The sequence below is a fragment of the Rhopalosiphum padi genome, chromosome 1 (genome assembly GCF_020882245.1).
Source record: "Rhopalosiphum padi isolate XX-2018 chromosome 1, ASM2088224v1, whole genome shotgun sequence".
Classification (NCBI taxonomy): domain Eukaryota; kingdom Metazoa; phylum Arthropoda; class Insecta; order Hemiptera; family Aphididae; genus Rhopalosiphum; species Rhopalosiphum padi.
In genome coordinates, this window is record NC_083597.1 from 15,841,782 (window position 1) to 15,857,384 (window position 15,603).

At 28.4% G+C, this 15,603-nt stretch overlaps 1 protein-coding gene across 6 annotated transcripts in view; it reads right to left on the reverse strand.

Annotated features, from left to right (window-relative positions):
• Positions 1-15,221, reverse strand: part of LOC132917410 (sodium channel protein para-like) — a 63,446-nt gene extending 48,225 nt beyond the window's left edge. For 3 of the 6 annotated variants that reach the window (XM_060978484.1, XM_060978174.1, XM_060978411.1), the window contains exon 1: positions 14,473-15,220. The gene's annotated coding sequence lies outside the window, so the exon portion shown is untranslated. Of the gene's footprint in view, positions 1-14,472 lie in introns of all 6 variants that reach the window. The other 3 variants (XM_060978568.1, XM_060978253.1, XM_060978331.1) reach the window with 2 other exon arrangements.
• Between the last annotated feature and the right edge of the window lie 382 nt (positions 15,222-15,603).

The following is a 15,603-nucleotide window of genomic DNA, read 5'->3' on the forward strand; positions in this document are numbered from 1 at the left end:
CTATTGAGTATTTATGATATACTATAACTTTTGATAATGTCAATTTCGTTATTATGTTGTAATTCAAAAACAAATAACTGTAAATATGTACTTACTATTTTCACAAAATATTATCAATTGAAAAGTTCTAAAATTGAACGGTTTTAAAAATATTTTGGTATTTTTTTGGGTAGACATTTGAAAATTTAAATTAAATTTTTATATTTTTTATTTTTACATAAAAATTACATAGAAAAGTAAAAATTATTAAAAATATATATTATTATGTACATATTCTTGTTTATCAACATTTTAAGTTATTTTTTTACGATATTTAAATATATTTTAGTTGTTTTGTTGCTTGTCAAAACAAAAAAATAAAAATAATATCTTTCTCAGGGATTTAAAACTTTTTAATATTTTGTTTATTATTATTTACTGTACACAACGAAAATATTTCAAAGTATTTAGATTAATTTTACGTCACGAACCTTTTCACACTGCTGACCTAGCTGTACATCACTATTGACTTATACATTATAATAACAACCGGTATTATTATATTAAATAATATATTTGTTATTATTATATAAAATTTCATGCGATTTATATTTGCAAAAATAGCAAGTTAAGCAACCATATTATTGATTTAAAAAAAACTATCAATAAATATACAATAAAGTATTATTGTAATAAATATAGGCTGACAGACTCTCCTTAAAATTGTTTGTCATTTATTGAATTAAGATTTAACATAATTGTCATCCATTACATCCTATAGGTACTCAATGACGAGGAATACTCGACAACTACCTATTATATACAAAAAAGCGATTACACAGTTTTTTCCAAACTATAAGCTATCAAGTTTATATGATTAATTAATTATTTTGTAGTTAACTATTTAGTAGGTGTATTTACTTTAAACACACTATATTATCCCTTTAAATTGCATTAATAAATTATTTAATTCCAACCAATAACCTAACGAAAATATATTTAAATATATTACGAAACATTTGACTTGATAATAGTATACAATATTATATGCAACAATTTACTTTAGTATAACCATCAGAAAGATTAATAAGTAATCAAATACATAATAATACATAAATATTATAATATTTTAATCTTTTATACATTAATGATCGAAGTAAGATTGATTCACTAAAATAAGCTCAAGAATGAGTTATGGTAATTATTTAACGTTGTCGCATTATATCTTTAAATTACACTTTTTACGTTTTAATAGTAGTCTTAAATAGTAGGTGATATTTTATACTTACTACTTAAAAGGTGTGTTAACATTACCTTACAATAAAAGTATTATAACAAAAACAATTCCAATCGTTCAAAGTCATAATAATACATCGAATAACTACAAGTACTTTGTAATAATATTCATGATAATAATTTATTTGAGACGTACAGCTATATAGTTTTGATCATTGTATGTTTGCAGCCGTTTCTTCAGACTATTATACAATGTGGATTACATTAGTATTATTTAGTCTATGTTTACCTGACCTAAATGTTGTATAATGTCATTTGTTTTTATATTTAAAACAATCGAATACAGTTTTTCTGTAGAAAAATATCATCCATTGTAAGACTAATGTAACGTTGACGATTGAAGAAAATTATTAATTAGTTTTTATTTAATTGTTACCTATAGCTGAAGTTGATTATTTTTTTTATATACAACAAAGTAATTTATTGCGTTATCGTATTTCGAATTATTGAATTTTTTAGAATTTCGAGTATGTGAAGTGTTTTTAATTATGTCGGTACCAATCAAAAGCTTTCACCGCCATCTGTTGTGAAAAAAAAGATAATCGGTCAGACAACACAATACATGCAGACGATACGTTATATTCGTATCAGTGTCGATTACGCGTTGACAGCACTCTCTTCTTACCCTTCTTATAGCAGTTACCAAAGTCTGTTTGTGCCGCACAAACACATAACCAATAATATTTTTCAAACACTTAAATATAGAATTACATCGATTTTAACACCTCCCATTTCACGGAATCATATCTTGTCGGAAAACACTATCAAATTGCAAACACTTGTATAAATAATTGTATTGTCATTTCGTATTTAATACTCAAATTATAAAATAATATTGATCAACAATATTATTTAGTCATTGTTATGAAATGTAAATGTATTCACAAAATAAATAATATGTAACAATGCGATATTAGAATTTCATATTGTAATTATTATTATTTTTATTGTAATATGAAAGTATAATTGAATAATTTCGTAAGAAAATGTATCTTTATTATTATCACCATGCAATCAACTTATTGAGATTGAACGATACTCTAAGTTATATAATTTCATCTCTTGAATTTAATTAACAGCAGGTATGATATAATATGTATTAAAATTAATTTCAACTTTACTATACATTGTACTTAATTTATTATAGAACCGTTCATGGAAAATATTTGTTCACGTACATGGTAAATTTTGAAAAGTGAAAAGTGTTCGATTTATTATATAATATACATAATATAATAATGTTTCGAAAGTTCTAAAATAGTGTAAAATATAAAAATATAATATAAATTTTAGTGTGGAAATATATTTTATTAGTATTGGATATAAAAATAGTTCATGCAAAATAAATGTTACGTTCTAATTAAAATCAAAGAAATCTATTATGTTATCAAATTAAAAATCAACGAAAAAATGAAGTCTCAAACTAGCCTACTGGAAGTCACAGTATGGTTAAATAACTAATTGCAATAAATAAAAAAGTTTATTAATATTAATAATTTAAACAAATTTGTACTACTATTAAACGTTTTGAAAATTTAAAAAAATATATAACCTTGTATCAAATTAAGATAAAATAAAATAAAAACAATAAGATATTGATTTTTGTGACCAAGTAGGAACCATTTAGATTAAGATAAACTTTTATTAGTTTGTATTATATGTGCTTTTTTTATCTGAGTTTATCTCAGATTTTCCTAACTTTGATATTTTAAAATATCGATACAATATATTTTAAATTCTAAATAACGGGCGTAGAGGTGTATGAGAATGTCTATACTTATAAGGAATCTATAAATAATATAGGTGGATTTGTGCGTCCTACATCGAACCATTTCCTTGTATATAATCAACAAGAAATTGTTGCAATGGTTCCTTTGGGCTAAACCTGATTAAAAGTTGTTTTACCAATGCGCAAAACTATGCAGAATGATTCATTAACCACGTTCACCACTATTTGATTAAATATTGATTTTTTTAATTTAAAGTAATATACCTATTAATTATTTTTAAAATACTTTTTAATTATACGATTTGAGGAGTCCTATCGCAACACAATCTTCATTTTTTTCAAATGAGAATCATTATTTTATCCAGTTAATTGTTGTTACTTAGATGAATATTTTAGATTCTATAAGTGGAGCGATAAATTCACTGATTTTACAATGATGTACCTATGATTCGTTTTTGCGTGTCTCTAAACATTTTTGGGGTAAAAATACTTGGATTTTCGAAAGTGGGGATGGTATCTAGATCTATAACTATATAACTCTTTTTGAGATATTTATAGACATGACAAATATTCAACATTTTGAAGTTTTTTCCATAATTAATGATAAAAAATTATTTACTGTGTCAAAATTCTTGGAAATGAAATACAAGATCACACATAATTTTTTCTTAAATTTTTAAATAAATATTATAAATACATGGGCCAATTTTTTGTATGCATTTAAAGTTAGAATTTTGATGAAATTGCGAAAAATCACAAAACATTGCTAAGAACTTACCTAGTATAGTTCATATTGAAAAAATGTATTAAGTTAATTGTATTTATTAACATTTTAAGTTCAAATTTTATTGAGATTACTAATTTATAGATAAAAAACGATCGTAATTATTTTATTATAATTCAAAAACATTCGTAGGAACTTAAAACTTTTACGTTTACTATAGTATTATAAAATGTACTTTACACAATGACATTTTTGATTTCTTTTAAGATGTTATTATTTATTTACACTATGATCTATTTTTACTTTTTTATGGTATTACCACAAAAAGACGTTATTAAATTTTGAGCTATATAATATGGCGTATAATATTGCTTATATATTATAATAGTTGAATACTAATAATATAATACATAATTGCAATATTTTAACAACAAATTGTATCAACCTTACTAATAGTAAAATAAATTACTTTAATAACTTTATCTAAAAACTATGACGAAATAAACTTAGTGATATGGGCTGGCAGTTCCATCTCCACTAAGAATTGTTTTTCGTATACAATATTTTATCATTGAATTCAATTTTAACACACCCATAACAGTGAGTAACTTGATACCGAATGTATAGCAGAGCCGTACTACTGTCTACTATTTTTAAAAATGTTTTTATACTTATCTAAATCGAAATTTAAACTAGTCATTTTTTATTTATTTAAATTCATATACAAATGATAATAGGTTTGAAAGATATCTAAGCTATAATAGTTATAACATTTTATTAATTATATTACATTTTATAATGTGTAAATAATGTACAAGTACAATAAAAACTAAGCATCTAGACCTAATTTAACATACATTTAATGTTTGTTTCAAAACCATTTTAAGGACTTTTATTCTGGTTTTGATACTTTTTTAATAACATAGAAAAATACTCAATCAAATTTTGTTTTAGATGCATCATAAGTATTTAAAAAAAACATGTACCGACAGTTTACAATAAAAAATGAGGTTCTTATTTAAAAAATAGAAGTTTGCATCATATATGTTTGACTTTATTTATATAATACAAAAATCTATACAACTTAAAAGATGTTCTAAGTTTGCATACAAATTTTAAAATTCAAAATTTGAATACATTTATCATATGGAAAAATAGGAGGGAGCATGCTTAATGAATTTCCTTGTATAATATTATGCACCCACTTTCTACATATTAAAACGACACAAAAACTGTTTGGTCCATATTAAGATTTTTATAATTTCGTCGCTTTGCATAGCAGAATAAAATGTCGTCGATACGGTGTGATCAAAAATTGAACGGCCGAGATGGTCGAGAAAAAAACGGCTGCAACCATCCTTACTTAAAACCGACCAGTGGAAAATATCACGGATACTTGTTTGCCACGAGTGCCGTAAACAACATGATCAGCGGTCGCCTCGATCATGTTTATCGCAGTCGGAACGTTCACGTTTAGATCCTCACCGGGTTTCAGTGGTTTCAACAATAAATGTTTTGGTAACAACTTTTAGAACTCATTCGCCCACAGATTCCATAGTGAGATTTTATCAGCTCGAGTCTTCCAAACGTCAGAAAGTTAACCGCTTCGACGAAAACTAACCAAATCTACGGTATATTTATGACGAGCAGGTAACAGAATTTTTATTCGAGGATTATCTTTCGTAGCCATCAGTTTTCTCCGTGTCAGTCTCAACATCAATCGGTTTACGATGATTTTCGATCAAACCGTTTTAGCAACACCATTTACGAACGTATATAGATAGTACCTATCATGTGACGGAATTCCGGAGAGTCTCCATATCACCTCCGGCACGATGAAACGCCACCACCCGTTTTCTGAGCATATCGTAAAGTATAATCATTTACCTATATTAAGTTATATTATGTCGTATACTAGCTGATCCTGCATGACGTTGCCCATGAAAAATTAAATAACACCAGCGGATTACTATGTCTAAAAATGCGTTAAATGTAAACACATAGTTTTTTAATATAGTAATTTAGGTGTTTTTGACCAAATATAAAATACAAGTCTAAAATTATATACGGTTATAATAACTATTTTATTTTATGTAACCAATGGCAACCCTATACAAACAAAAAAATATTCGTTTTTCGTGAGTCAACAAACCCCTCTATGAGCCGCTCTTCGTGGGTAACCGCTCTGCTGTACACTAAGTGTCGAATGTACCTAGTCATTTAGAACGACAAGTCACTATAATATATGTGTTAAATTTGAATTCAATGAATCATTATGTACGAAAATCGAATTTGAGCGAAAGTCGTCTGTCAGCCTATATTACTATTTATTTTTATGATATTATATTAATATTTCTATTAAAGTAAATTATTTTACTAACAGTAATACAGCCATATAGACAGGTTGAATAAATGTTTCTGAAAGCACTGCATCGAAAAATATCATTGTGTGTATAAAATATAAGTTACAATTCGTGAAAAATATAAATAATTGTACTGTTTTGGTTGGTAGATGTTTGACGTTTAACGCAACTGTGCAAGCCTTTGCAAAATCAACCGAAAAACCGATAACTAACGGCAAAACGATATTTAAAATATAATATACGAACTTATTAATGTAGTTATACTACTGTGATATTATAAACGACTGAATCAAAATGAGTATTAAAAAAAAATCAAAATCACCAATATCTATTAAGTCTCGCCGAGTCGACTTATACACGCGCCACAAGTAAACAAGCGCGAGTGCAAACCATAGGTAACTAGGTACATGTGCGTATCGCAAATTCGCAAAAATCAGTGTTGATAATATGGAATATAGTGAAAGGGAAAAGGAAATAGTTTGTTTAAGATGGATGTTGGGAATCGGTAGGATTATATTTTTTCCAGTATACTCTCTTTCTTTTTTAAATGTAAAGTGATTGGTTGTCGACCAAACCTATTATAGGCTATAATCGGTATTAGTGAACAATATTAGAATTGAAATATATATATTTGTGTGATGGTCCGTGCGTGCTTTAAAATTCATATGACACTGAGTTTAATTCCTTTTGGGACCACCACAAAAGGCCACAAACAAACACGAATATAATATATACTCGGTCACACGCACGGTATGTCCGACGGGAATTCCACATGCTTAGTGGACACATTTCCACTGTGTAAGTGTATGACTACAAAGTTGCATTGTAGGTGTAACAATTTCAAAGGATACTACCGTGCACGCTTTCACGTTTATTATCATCTAACACTGTCATAAAAATAACAGTGCCAATATTGATCTGTCCGCGTCAGTTGCGTTCGCGCTTTCCTATTGCATAAAAAATAAAACCAACTATTATTGCCAGCCCGCAGCTATTATAACGACGCCACGCATCCCAGATTCGACTATATAATGTTAATATTATATTACTATTTTGTGAACAAACGGAAATATATAAAAATAAAAAAATAACGCGTGATGAAAATTTGCTTAATCTGATATTAGATAACATTTTATATTGAAGCATACTCGTCTAAGCATGTTACTATTATACTCTTCGGTCAAGTCTTATAAGTTGTGAGCCCATTTCAACAACGTTCGCTGCGCTTTTATATTTATTATTGTATACCTATACATGATAGTTGTGTGTGTATATATTATAATTGTCAAGTGAAAATTGCCTTCCGAGCATTTTGTGTTCAATAATAACGTGTTTATATGTTTTAAATAAAACAATTTTATTATTATGTAGGTATTGATCGACTATATATTATACTTTACTATTTCTAAATCTTTTTATTATGTACATTGTACATATATATTTGATGTTTATAAACCATATAAACATTTAAATTAAATTTATATTAATACGCAAACATAATAATTTAATTTTATACAAATGTTTTCAAATTAGTATTATTGAATAACAAGTACATTTTTGCAAATTAATTATCCTGAAATTTGCCACAATTTATTATTTTTTTTTTTAATATGTTAAAAATGTCTATTAGTAATTAAAATGTTATTATAATAGTAGCTTAATATAGCTGTAATGGATTTTAAATGATGAAGATCAAGTTAATGGTTCTGGACATTAACACTTTTATTTAATAATAATGCAAAGTAAATTAGAAAAGTATTATTGTTTAATTTTGTCGTATTCACAAATAATAAAAACAATACTTATTAACTGTTAATTACCAATAACACTGCTGATACAATGCCTCGAGATTACTTAAGTAACATATTATAATAAACAACTTTAAGTTCAAGTAATTATAAATATAAACTATATAATTATTATTGATACGAGACGGCTATTTTAAATTTTAATTTATTTTACGAAATTATTTAAAGATAACGTTTTTAAAAATAGATGTTTTGTTTGAAACGCATTGCAATCTAAAGCATAATAGTAAAATAAGTTCACAATATATACAAATATATCCTGAAATAGATTTTTACCGCTATGATTTTCCACAACAGTGTAGTTTTCGTAATAATTATTACTGCTCGATTCACTCATTTAATTTTAGAAGCTTCATGTAATTCCTGGCCACCTGCTTTAATATAGACCGTTGATGGTTTTTTTAATCTCTTGAATAGATATATCTTTGAATTAAAATAGTATCTCTTACAATCTTTTTAAACCTTTTTCCTTTGCGTTTTTTTTATTAATTTTACTTGGCAGCACAGTGGTTGCCGGTTGGTGCCTGTGTGAGAGGATGAGGTGGTGAAACGATTTCTTATATTACACAACTTCTACCGAAAAATAAATATACAAATAAAATAACGTTCAAGTACATTATTTTCAATTATTCTATAATATATTACATCTCGTGTTCTCTTGTGAAATATAAATCCAGCAGATCGAGTCAAAAAATACTACGTAAGAGTACTACCTAACATCAAACACCGTTGTGCTATGCCGTCTCATATTTACACACGGAATAAATGCTATCTCATTTTACGAAATAACAGGGTTTGGCAAATTATTTACCGGAAAACAGACTAATAACAGAGTTACCTGCAAGGAGATGGAAAAAAATACTTATTCATTTACACATATAATTTGCTATCGTCGTCATTGTTCGAACATGTCAATCAATTAACCTATAAATCTTAGATTTTGAATATTACAAACTAATTGTCCAGGAACGAGTAAATTTCCTGCGGTAATTTGAAGGTATATGTTTTAAATTATAAGAATCTCATTAAGAGAAAATAAATTTTCAATTTTATAAATTATTTCATGGTTTATTTATTTATCAATTTTGTTTAAAAATATATTACACTTTTTCTTTAACATAAATATTATATTTTAATATTTAATCAATAAATAAATATATTATTATAAAATTAAAGTATATTCTAATAAATTATTAATAATTTAAATAAATGAAAAAATATCTATTTGAAAAGTTTATTGCTAAATATTTTTTTTTAACGCTAATTGACTGTTATTTTTATTATATATTATATTATTGAATTTATATTTTATACCAAATATAAATCGTAGTATAAATTAAAAATAATAATAATAATATTTTTTTTTGATGTCCGCCATTTGTGTTTTAATAATTTTTAGTTTATTATATAAAATACAATAATTCAATTTCGCATTATTTTATTATTTTGAATAAGTTATTACGCAATTCAATTTATTTTATTACTATTGCTAAAATATTAAATTTTATTATGTTAATTAAATAAAAAGGTATCTTTCATTTCAAATAATTTACCACACGAAAATTTATTTTAAATAAATAATAATTGATTGGTTTACTACAACTTAAAATAATACTGTATCAATTTCAATATTTTAATATTAATATAATTATGCCATATGTATAATTAAAAAAAATAATAATAATTAAAAATTAAGCCAAAATTACAAATTAGATAATCATAATAGTAAAAACAACTAAACCTACCTATTTACATTATTTTATTAGATACATAAATATTACAAATAAAGAAATTATTTTTTATAGACATTATCTATAATACAAACTTAAAATGTTAAAACATGCAATATTGAAAAATGTATGCAAAGACACGGATAATATCTTTTATATTTGCATTACTATTATTATAATCAGTAATTAATACATAATGTCTAAACCTTTCATCATCTCATTACATTACATATTTACATTATATAAATTGTTAATCATAGATTAACAACTATAAGATAGTGAAAGATGGCAACTAATAAAATTCAGATAAAATATAATTGGGGATTTAGGATCAATAATTGTATGATATTATATTGATTATTGCTGTCAATTGTCTTTTGGTAAAATGTTGACGATTGATTTTTGTGCGGTGAATTATTTACGATTTATTGAACTATGTCTAAATAAATATTAGAATTCAATAAAATCCGAGCCCAAACAATGGAATTAAATTTATATGATTCGTAGGACTATAAAATAATAGATAATAAATCATAAATAGGTAGGTTTTTATATTCAATAATCGTTGAATACAATAATATTATATAACTATACGTATACTGAAACAGTGAAACCAGACCAGTGTAAAGCTTTCCACGTCGAATATCTAATTACCCACTGTTACCATCATGCAGACATTAAAAAAAACCACGGACACAAAATATTTTTTAAATTATCTAATTTAATCTAATTATTCTTCGTATAATATATGTTACCTCTAGTAATGTAGCTATACGCCAAAAAACTATTAATAACTTCAATAATAATAAAAATAAATAATAAAATTATAATTTTTTTTTTTTTAAATTTTTATAATGATTGATTGTTTTTGTAAATTAAATAACATGATATAATTTTGTAATAATTTACCTACGTTTATAAAAACATCTGGTTGAGACATCGCTACCAAGTAATTCATTATCCCAGCATCTTATATTAATGGATGCACCTATTATAATTCGTATCATGTTGTGATGTACATTTTTCAATTTATTATATTATTATGATCACACGGCGTTTTAGATAGGCGATTTAACTACAAAACAGGTATGTCGTGTCTATCACAACTTACAAGTAACATCTCATAACTCATAAGACATATGATATTATATGGATCCATTCCATTACATTGGTTTGTTTAAATACATACAATTACAGCATTGATGAAAAATACAGAGTGAAGTGGAATAATTATAATATTAAATATTATATTATATCTTTAACAATAATAATTAAGCTCAATATTATACAACTGAAAATTAAATATTTTGTCATAAATTATTATTATTTATAAAACTATTTTATTTAAATGTATGTAGGTAGTTCCCAATAATTTATTATATAGAAAATAATTCACATATCTTTTACTTTACCTAAAATTATAATGTTGATTATAATTAGCCGATAATTATATATATCGTATATATATTGTATCGAAATAATAAAGTATATCTAAAATAAAAATATATGCTATAATTAATATCAAAATAAATATTTATTATACATTACTTTTCGATTAAAATAGGTTTGATAAAATAGATATAGGTACATATTATAATTTAATCATTAATTTTTACAAATAAATGAAAAATATTCATAAAGTAGACATGATTTTACGTTAAAATTCATGGAAAACGCGAGGATGCTTATGTAGTAAGATTGAGAAATATTATATAATAATATCATACACCTTAAAATACCTACCTACCTCAAAACGCTGAACCGCATACGTCAGTAAACGAATAAATTATTATATCTGTTAAACTTAGTAGATACAACTTTGTTTGTAATATTTTTATTTAATGTTAAATTATAGTGTACGTTTTCGTTAAAGAAACATGCAATGAATTTTTTTTTTTAAACAGTTCGTGAAATGTAGTAATATCTGTTCTCATAAGGAACACGATACACAATTTGTAATATGTATATACGAATATATAACAATAGGACACGTCATGATGGTTAGTTGGTTTGAAGAGGCCATTACTTAAGATAGATAGCGTCACAAACTTAATAATTGCCAAAACGTGGTGAACAATAATATATTGTTAGTAGTTACATCATAAACTCCATATCCTCCAAAGAGAATATATGGGTGTATATCATTCTATTCGTATGCGTTTTAACTACAACACTAAGAAGTAAAAAAAAAAATAATGCTTTATGGACATAATTCCATGACCAGGTTATTGTTCGTATTATATGAATTAGTCCAATGTGGTTGTAACTTGATTATTATTATTTTTCTTTTTAGAAAAAGGCGGTTGTCAGAGAAATGGTACAAAGGTAAACGAACGTTGGTCGACTAAAAAACGCAATGTTTGCGAATACCTAAAGTATAAGGTTGAAAAATATTTTGTACTACCTGCCGTTCGTGTTTACTCACATTTAGAACATTAAATTTGAAATTATTTATGTATATAAATACATAAACAAAAAAAATTAGTATTAAGACTTTCATAATAGGTCAAGAAGGTATGACTTGCTAAATGTAAATAATTACGCTTCCATGACGTACAGCTTATTATATAATATAAATTCATGCCTTCGTTCAAAAAAATACAATGACGTCATTAATGAGGTGAAAATATAGTAACATGGTATTTTTTTTACCTAGTTGTATGGTAATATAATTATTTAAATTGCCCAATATTATAGTCTCTGACCACTGTTGTGCGTGCTAAAATATTTTGCGTCGTCGTTGAATTATATTTTGTTCAACGACACACGTGTTATTTCAGTATTAGTTAAAAACAGCAAAAACGATACACTCAGATATTCAATTCTTACTTTGACTAGTTAAATTACATTAGATCACATAAATTCTACAAATATAATGGTTAAAAAATAGTTCAATTTTTATCCAAAGGGTGCTTGGAAAATATATTATTAAAATATTATACATATAATATACCATGTCAAACACTTGAACAACATCTTAGTATATTACTATGGTTACAAAAATATTCAAAGTAATATAATACATGTACCTATACATAATATCATTTATCAAATACTTAAACAATTATAATTTCAAATATTTTTATATTCTTAGTGATTAGTTGCATAAAACGAACATGTGCGTACGTACACTGATAATGTAAATTATAATATATACCAGTGCTATAAACAGAAAGAACCTTTTTCCAATTGCAAGATGGATTTATATGGATTATAGTTTATAATTTAAATTAGATAATAGAGGAATAATTATACTTATAAGACAATTCTGTGGTAATCAGTTACACAATATATTTACGAATATTATGACAATTGCTTTGGAAAAAATACATAAATTAAGATAATCAATCTTAACCCAATAAATTAATATAGTAGCTTAATATAAATGTTATTCCATTTGTATGCGCCAACACAAGCTACAACATAATAATTAAATTCGTAGTTTTTAATATGTTTAACTATAATTTCACATGGCGTTGAAATAATAACCGAAATTCAATCAATTATCTATACAAAAATAGGTACTTAGGTCCCAAATAACATTTTTAATGTTTTTAGTACATGCATTGGTGCATAACATTGAACGTGTACAAAACCGATCGGATAATAATAGCATCAAAAAACCTATACGCAGGTACTACAATGCTATTATTTTATAACACAATAAATTATACGTGTAAAACGAAAAATTAATCACGTTTCAATAATATATCAAACTGCGATCAGCTATAAAAAAATATCCAAATTAATAAGGCATGCTCACCACCAATTCTATAAAAGTAATGATGACTAAAATCTACCCAATAAAAAGGTGTTGAACTAATAATACCTACTTATAATAAAACATGACAAAACTCCCAGATAACTATTTAAAACACCTTATTGTTATTGTTTTTAGATATAATTATATTAATATAATATAACATATTAACTACCTACGTTTTATTATTATGACATTATTATGATACTTTAATATCGTCATTCTGACAAATTAATTAAATCGTAAATTTAATTATTTAAAAGAAAAAAAGCAAAAATAGGTATTCCTATTGTAATTATTTTCGTGTAGGGTCCACTTTAAGGGTACAATTTTACACACACACGCGCACGGGCGCCATAAAATTTTAAATATTTAATAGAGTACGGCGTATCATAACACAAGATATAACGGTATCCGAGTGTATATACAATATACATTATTATATTATTGTTGAATACCTTTAATTGCGTCCAAATAGACCACGACACGCTGTACAGTGTTCACTAAAATTACAACAGCGTAGTCAACGAACTCTAAGTGCACCCAGTAGTGCATTATTTATGATAAATTATATCGTTCAGAGGTTAATAAAGTGACCACTGACCCGGGTACATTGTCACGAGCGTCGGATTTGTACCGCGGGTGTCCCCAAGGCCGGTAGTGTGTGAACCCCGTGACCTCAAATCCACAAACTTAAATCTCTCGCCGGTCGCGAGACAACAAATTCGCGAGCGCCGGACACTGTCGGAGTATCATTCGGTCCCACCGTCCATCGCTCATAGCACGACTTCCACACCGCTTCCGAGCATCCCATTCCCTCGTCCAGCAACCGTTAACGATATCGCTCGACCGAAGACTCGCATCGCGACCTGTCCCGCGTGATTACGGTATACGCACTGGATAAATATCCCGGGGACACGGAAATGTCACTCCCCCCCTAACGTTTTATAATTTGTAATAGGTACATAGGTACGACACCGTAATGACTGCAGTAACGTTACAAGATCGTATACGCGTTGACCACACAAGCAAATCGTATTTCATGCAATCAATTATATCGTCACATGTGCTGTTTTTAGTTACCTGCGATGCGCGTGTCAGTGGTGACGAGAAGCCGCCACTGTCGAGCCGGATCGTCGTCGATCAGGTTCGGTGCTTTCCATTTGCGGTCGGTCCGATTGTGTGATATGGTGTCCGAGGAGTGTTGCAAAAATGATGTTTGAGGGAAAAAATCAAAAGAAAAAAAAGGCGAAAAGAATTTTTGAAAAAAAAAATCAGTTGGCGACTCGCATTCGGACAGAGAACTCGATAATCGATTCGTGTGATATTATACACGGATTCGTAAGTGAGTGACACCGACACCACACGATACAGACGAACTAGAAGACAGAGTAGGAGACACGCGAAGTAACAAACAGCGACGGCAGCGGATGGGTATATAATACAAATGTGTAGGTGTGTGTAGGTGTGTGTGTGTTTGTTTGTGTGTGTGTGTGAGTGTGTGTTTATGTGTGTTTGTGTAGGTGTGTGCGTGTGTGTGTAGGTGTGTGTTTAGGTGAGTGTGTGTGTGTGTGTGTGATAGAAAAAAAAACAGTTTTTACAAATATTATTGCAAAACCCTCCAAAATTAGCCGCGTATCGGTCGTCCGGCTCGCCTAGTAAACGTCATCCCACTGCGGAGCGGGGTTTTCGTCGTCGTCGTAGCCACCGTAATCGTAGTCACCGCCGTAGTCGTCGTCGTCGTCGTAGTCGTAGTCGTCGTCGGCGTCGGCGTCGGTGGCGGCGGCCGTCGGTCGGCGTCGTCGGTGGCTCGTGTGGCGGTGCGTTCCAGCGCCGAGCCGAGCGTCGCCGTCGAGTTGCTCCGGAACTACACTCACACACGCACGCCAACACACTACCGCACACACTGACACACAGTCGCTGCGCGCCCCCGTCCCGAGCAATCGATAGCCGATAGCCGCCGCCGCCGCCGCCGCCGCCAAAACCCTGGGACCGCGCCCTCTCTGACCCTTCCTCGCCGCGAACGCGAAAGGGGACGACGACGGCGACGAAGACGACCTATGGACGGCGGCGATTCGCGGAGGGTACTGTGCGTAATAAGGGGAGGGGGGGATGCGTGGGGGGGAGCGATGGGCCCATGGTTTACGATATAGTGGCGTGCGGGGGAGGTGTTACAGTGTATAATATATTACATAGGTACGTACCGCGCGGCGG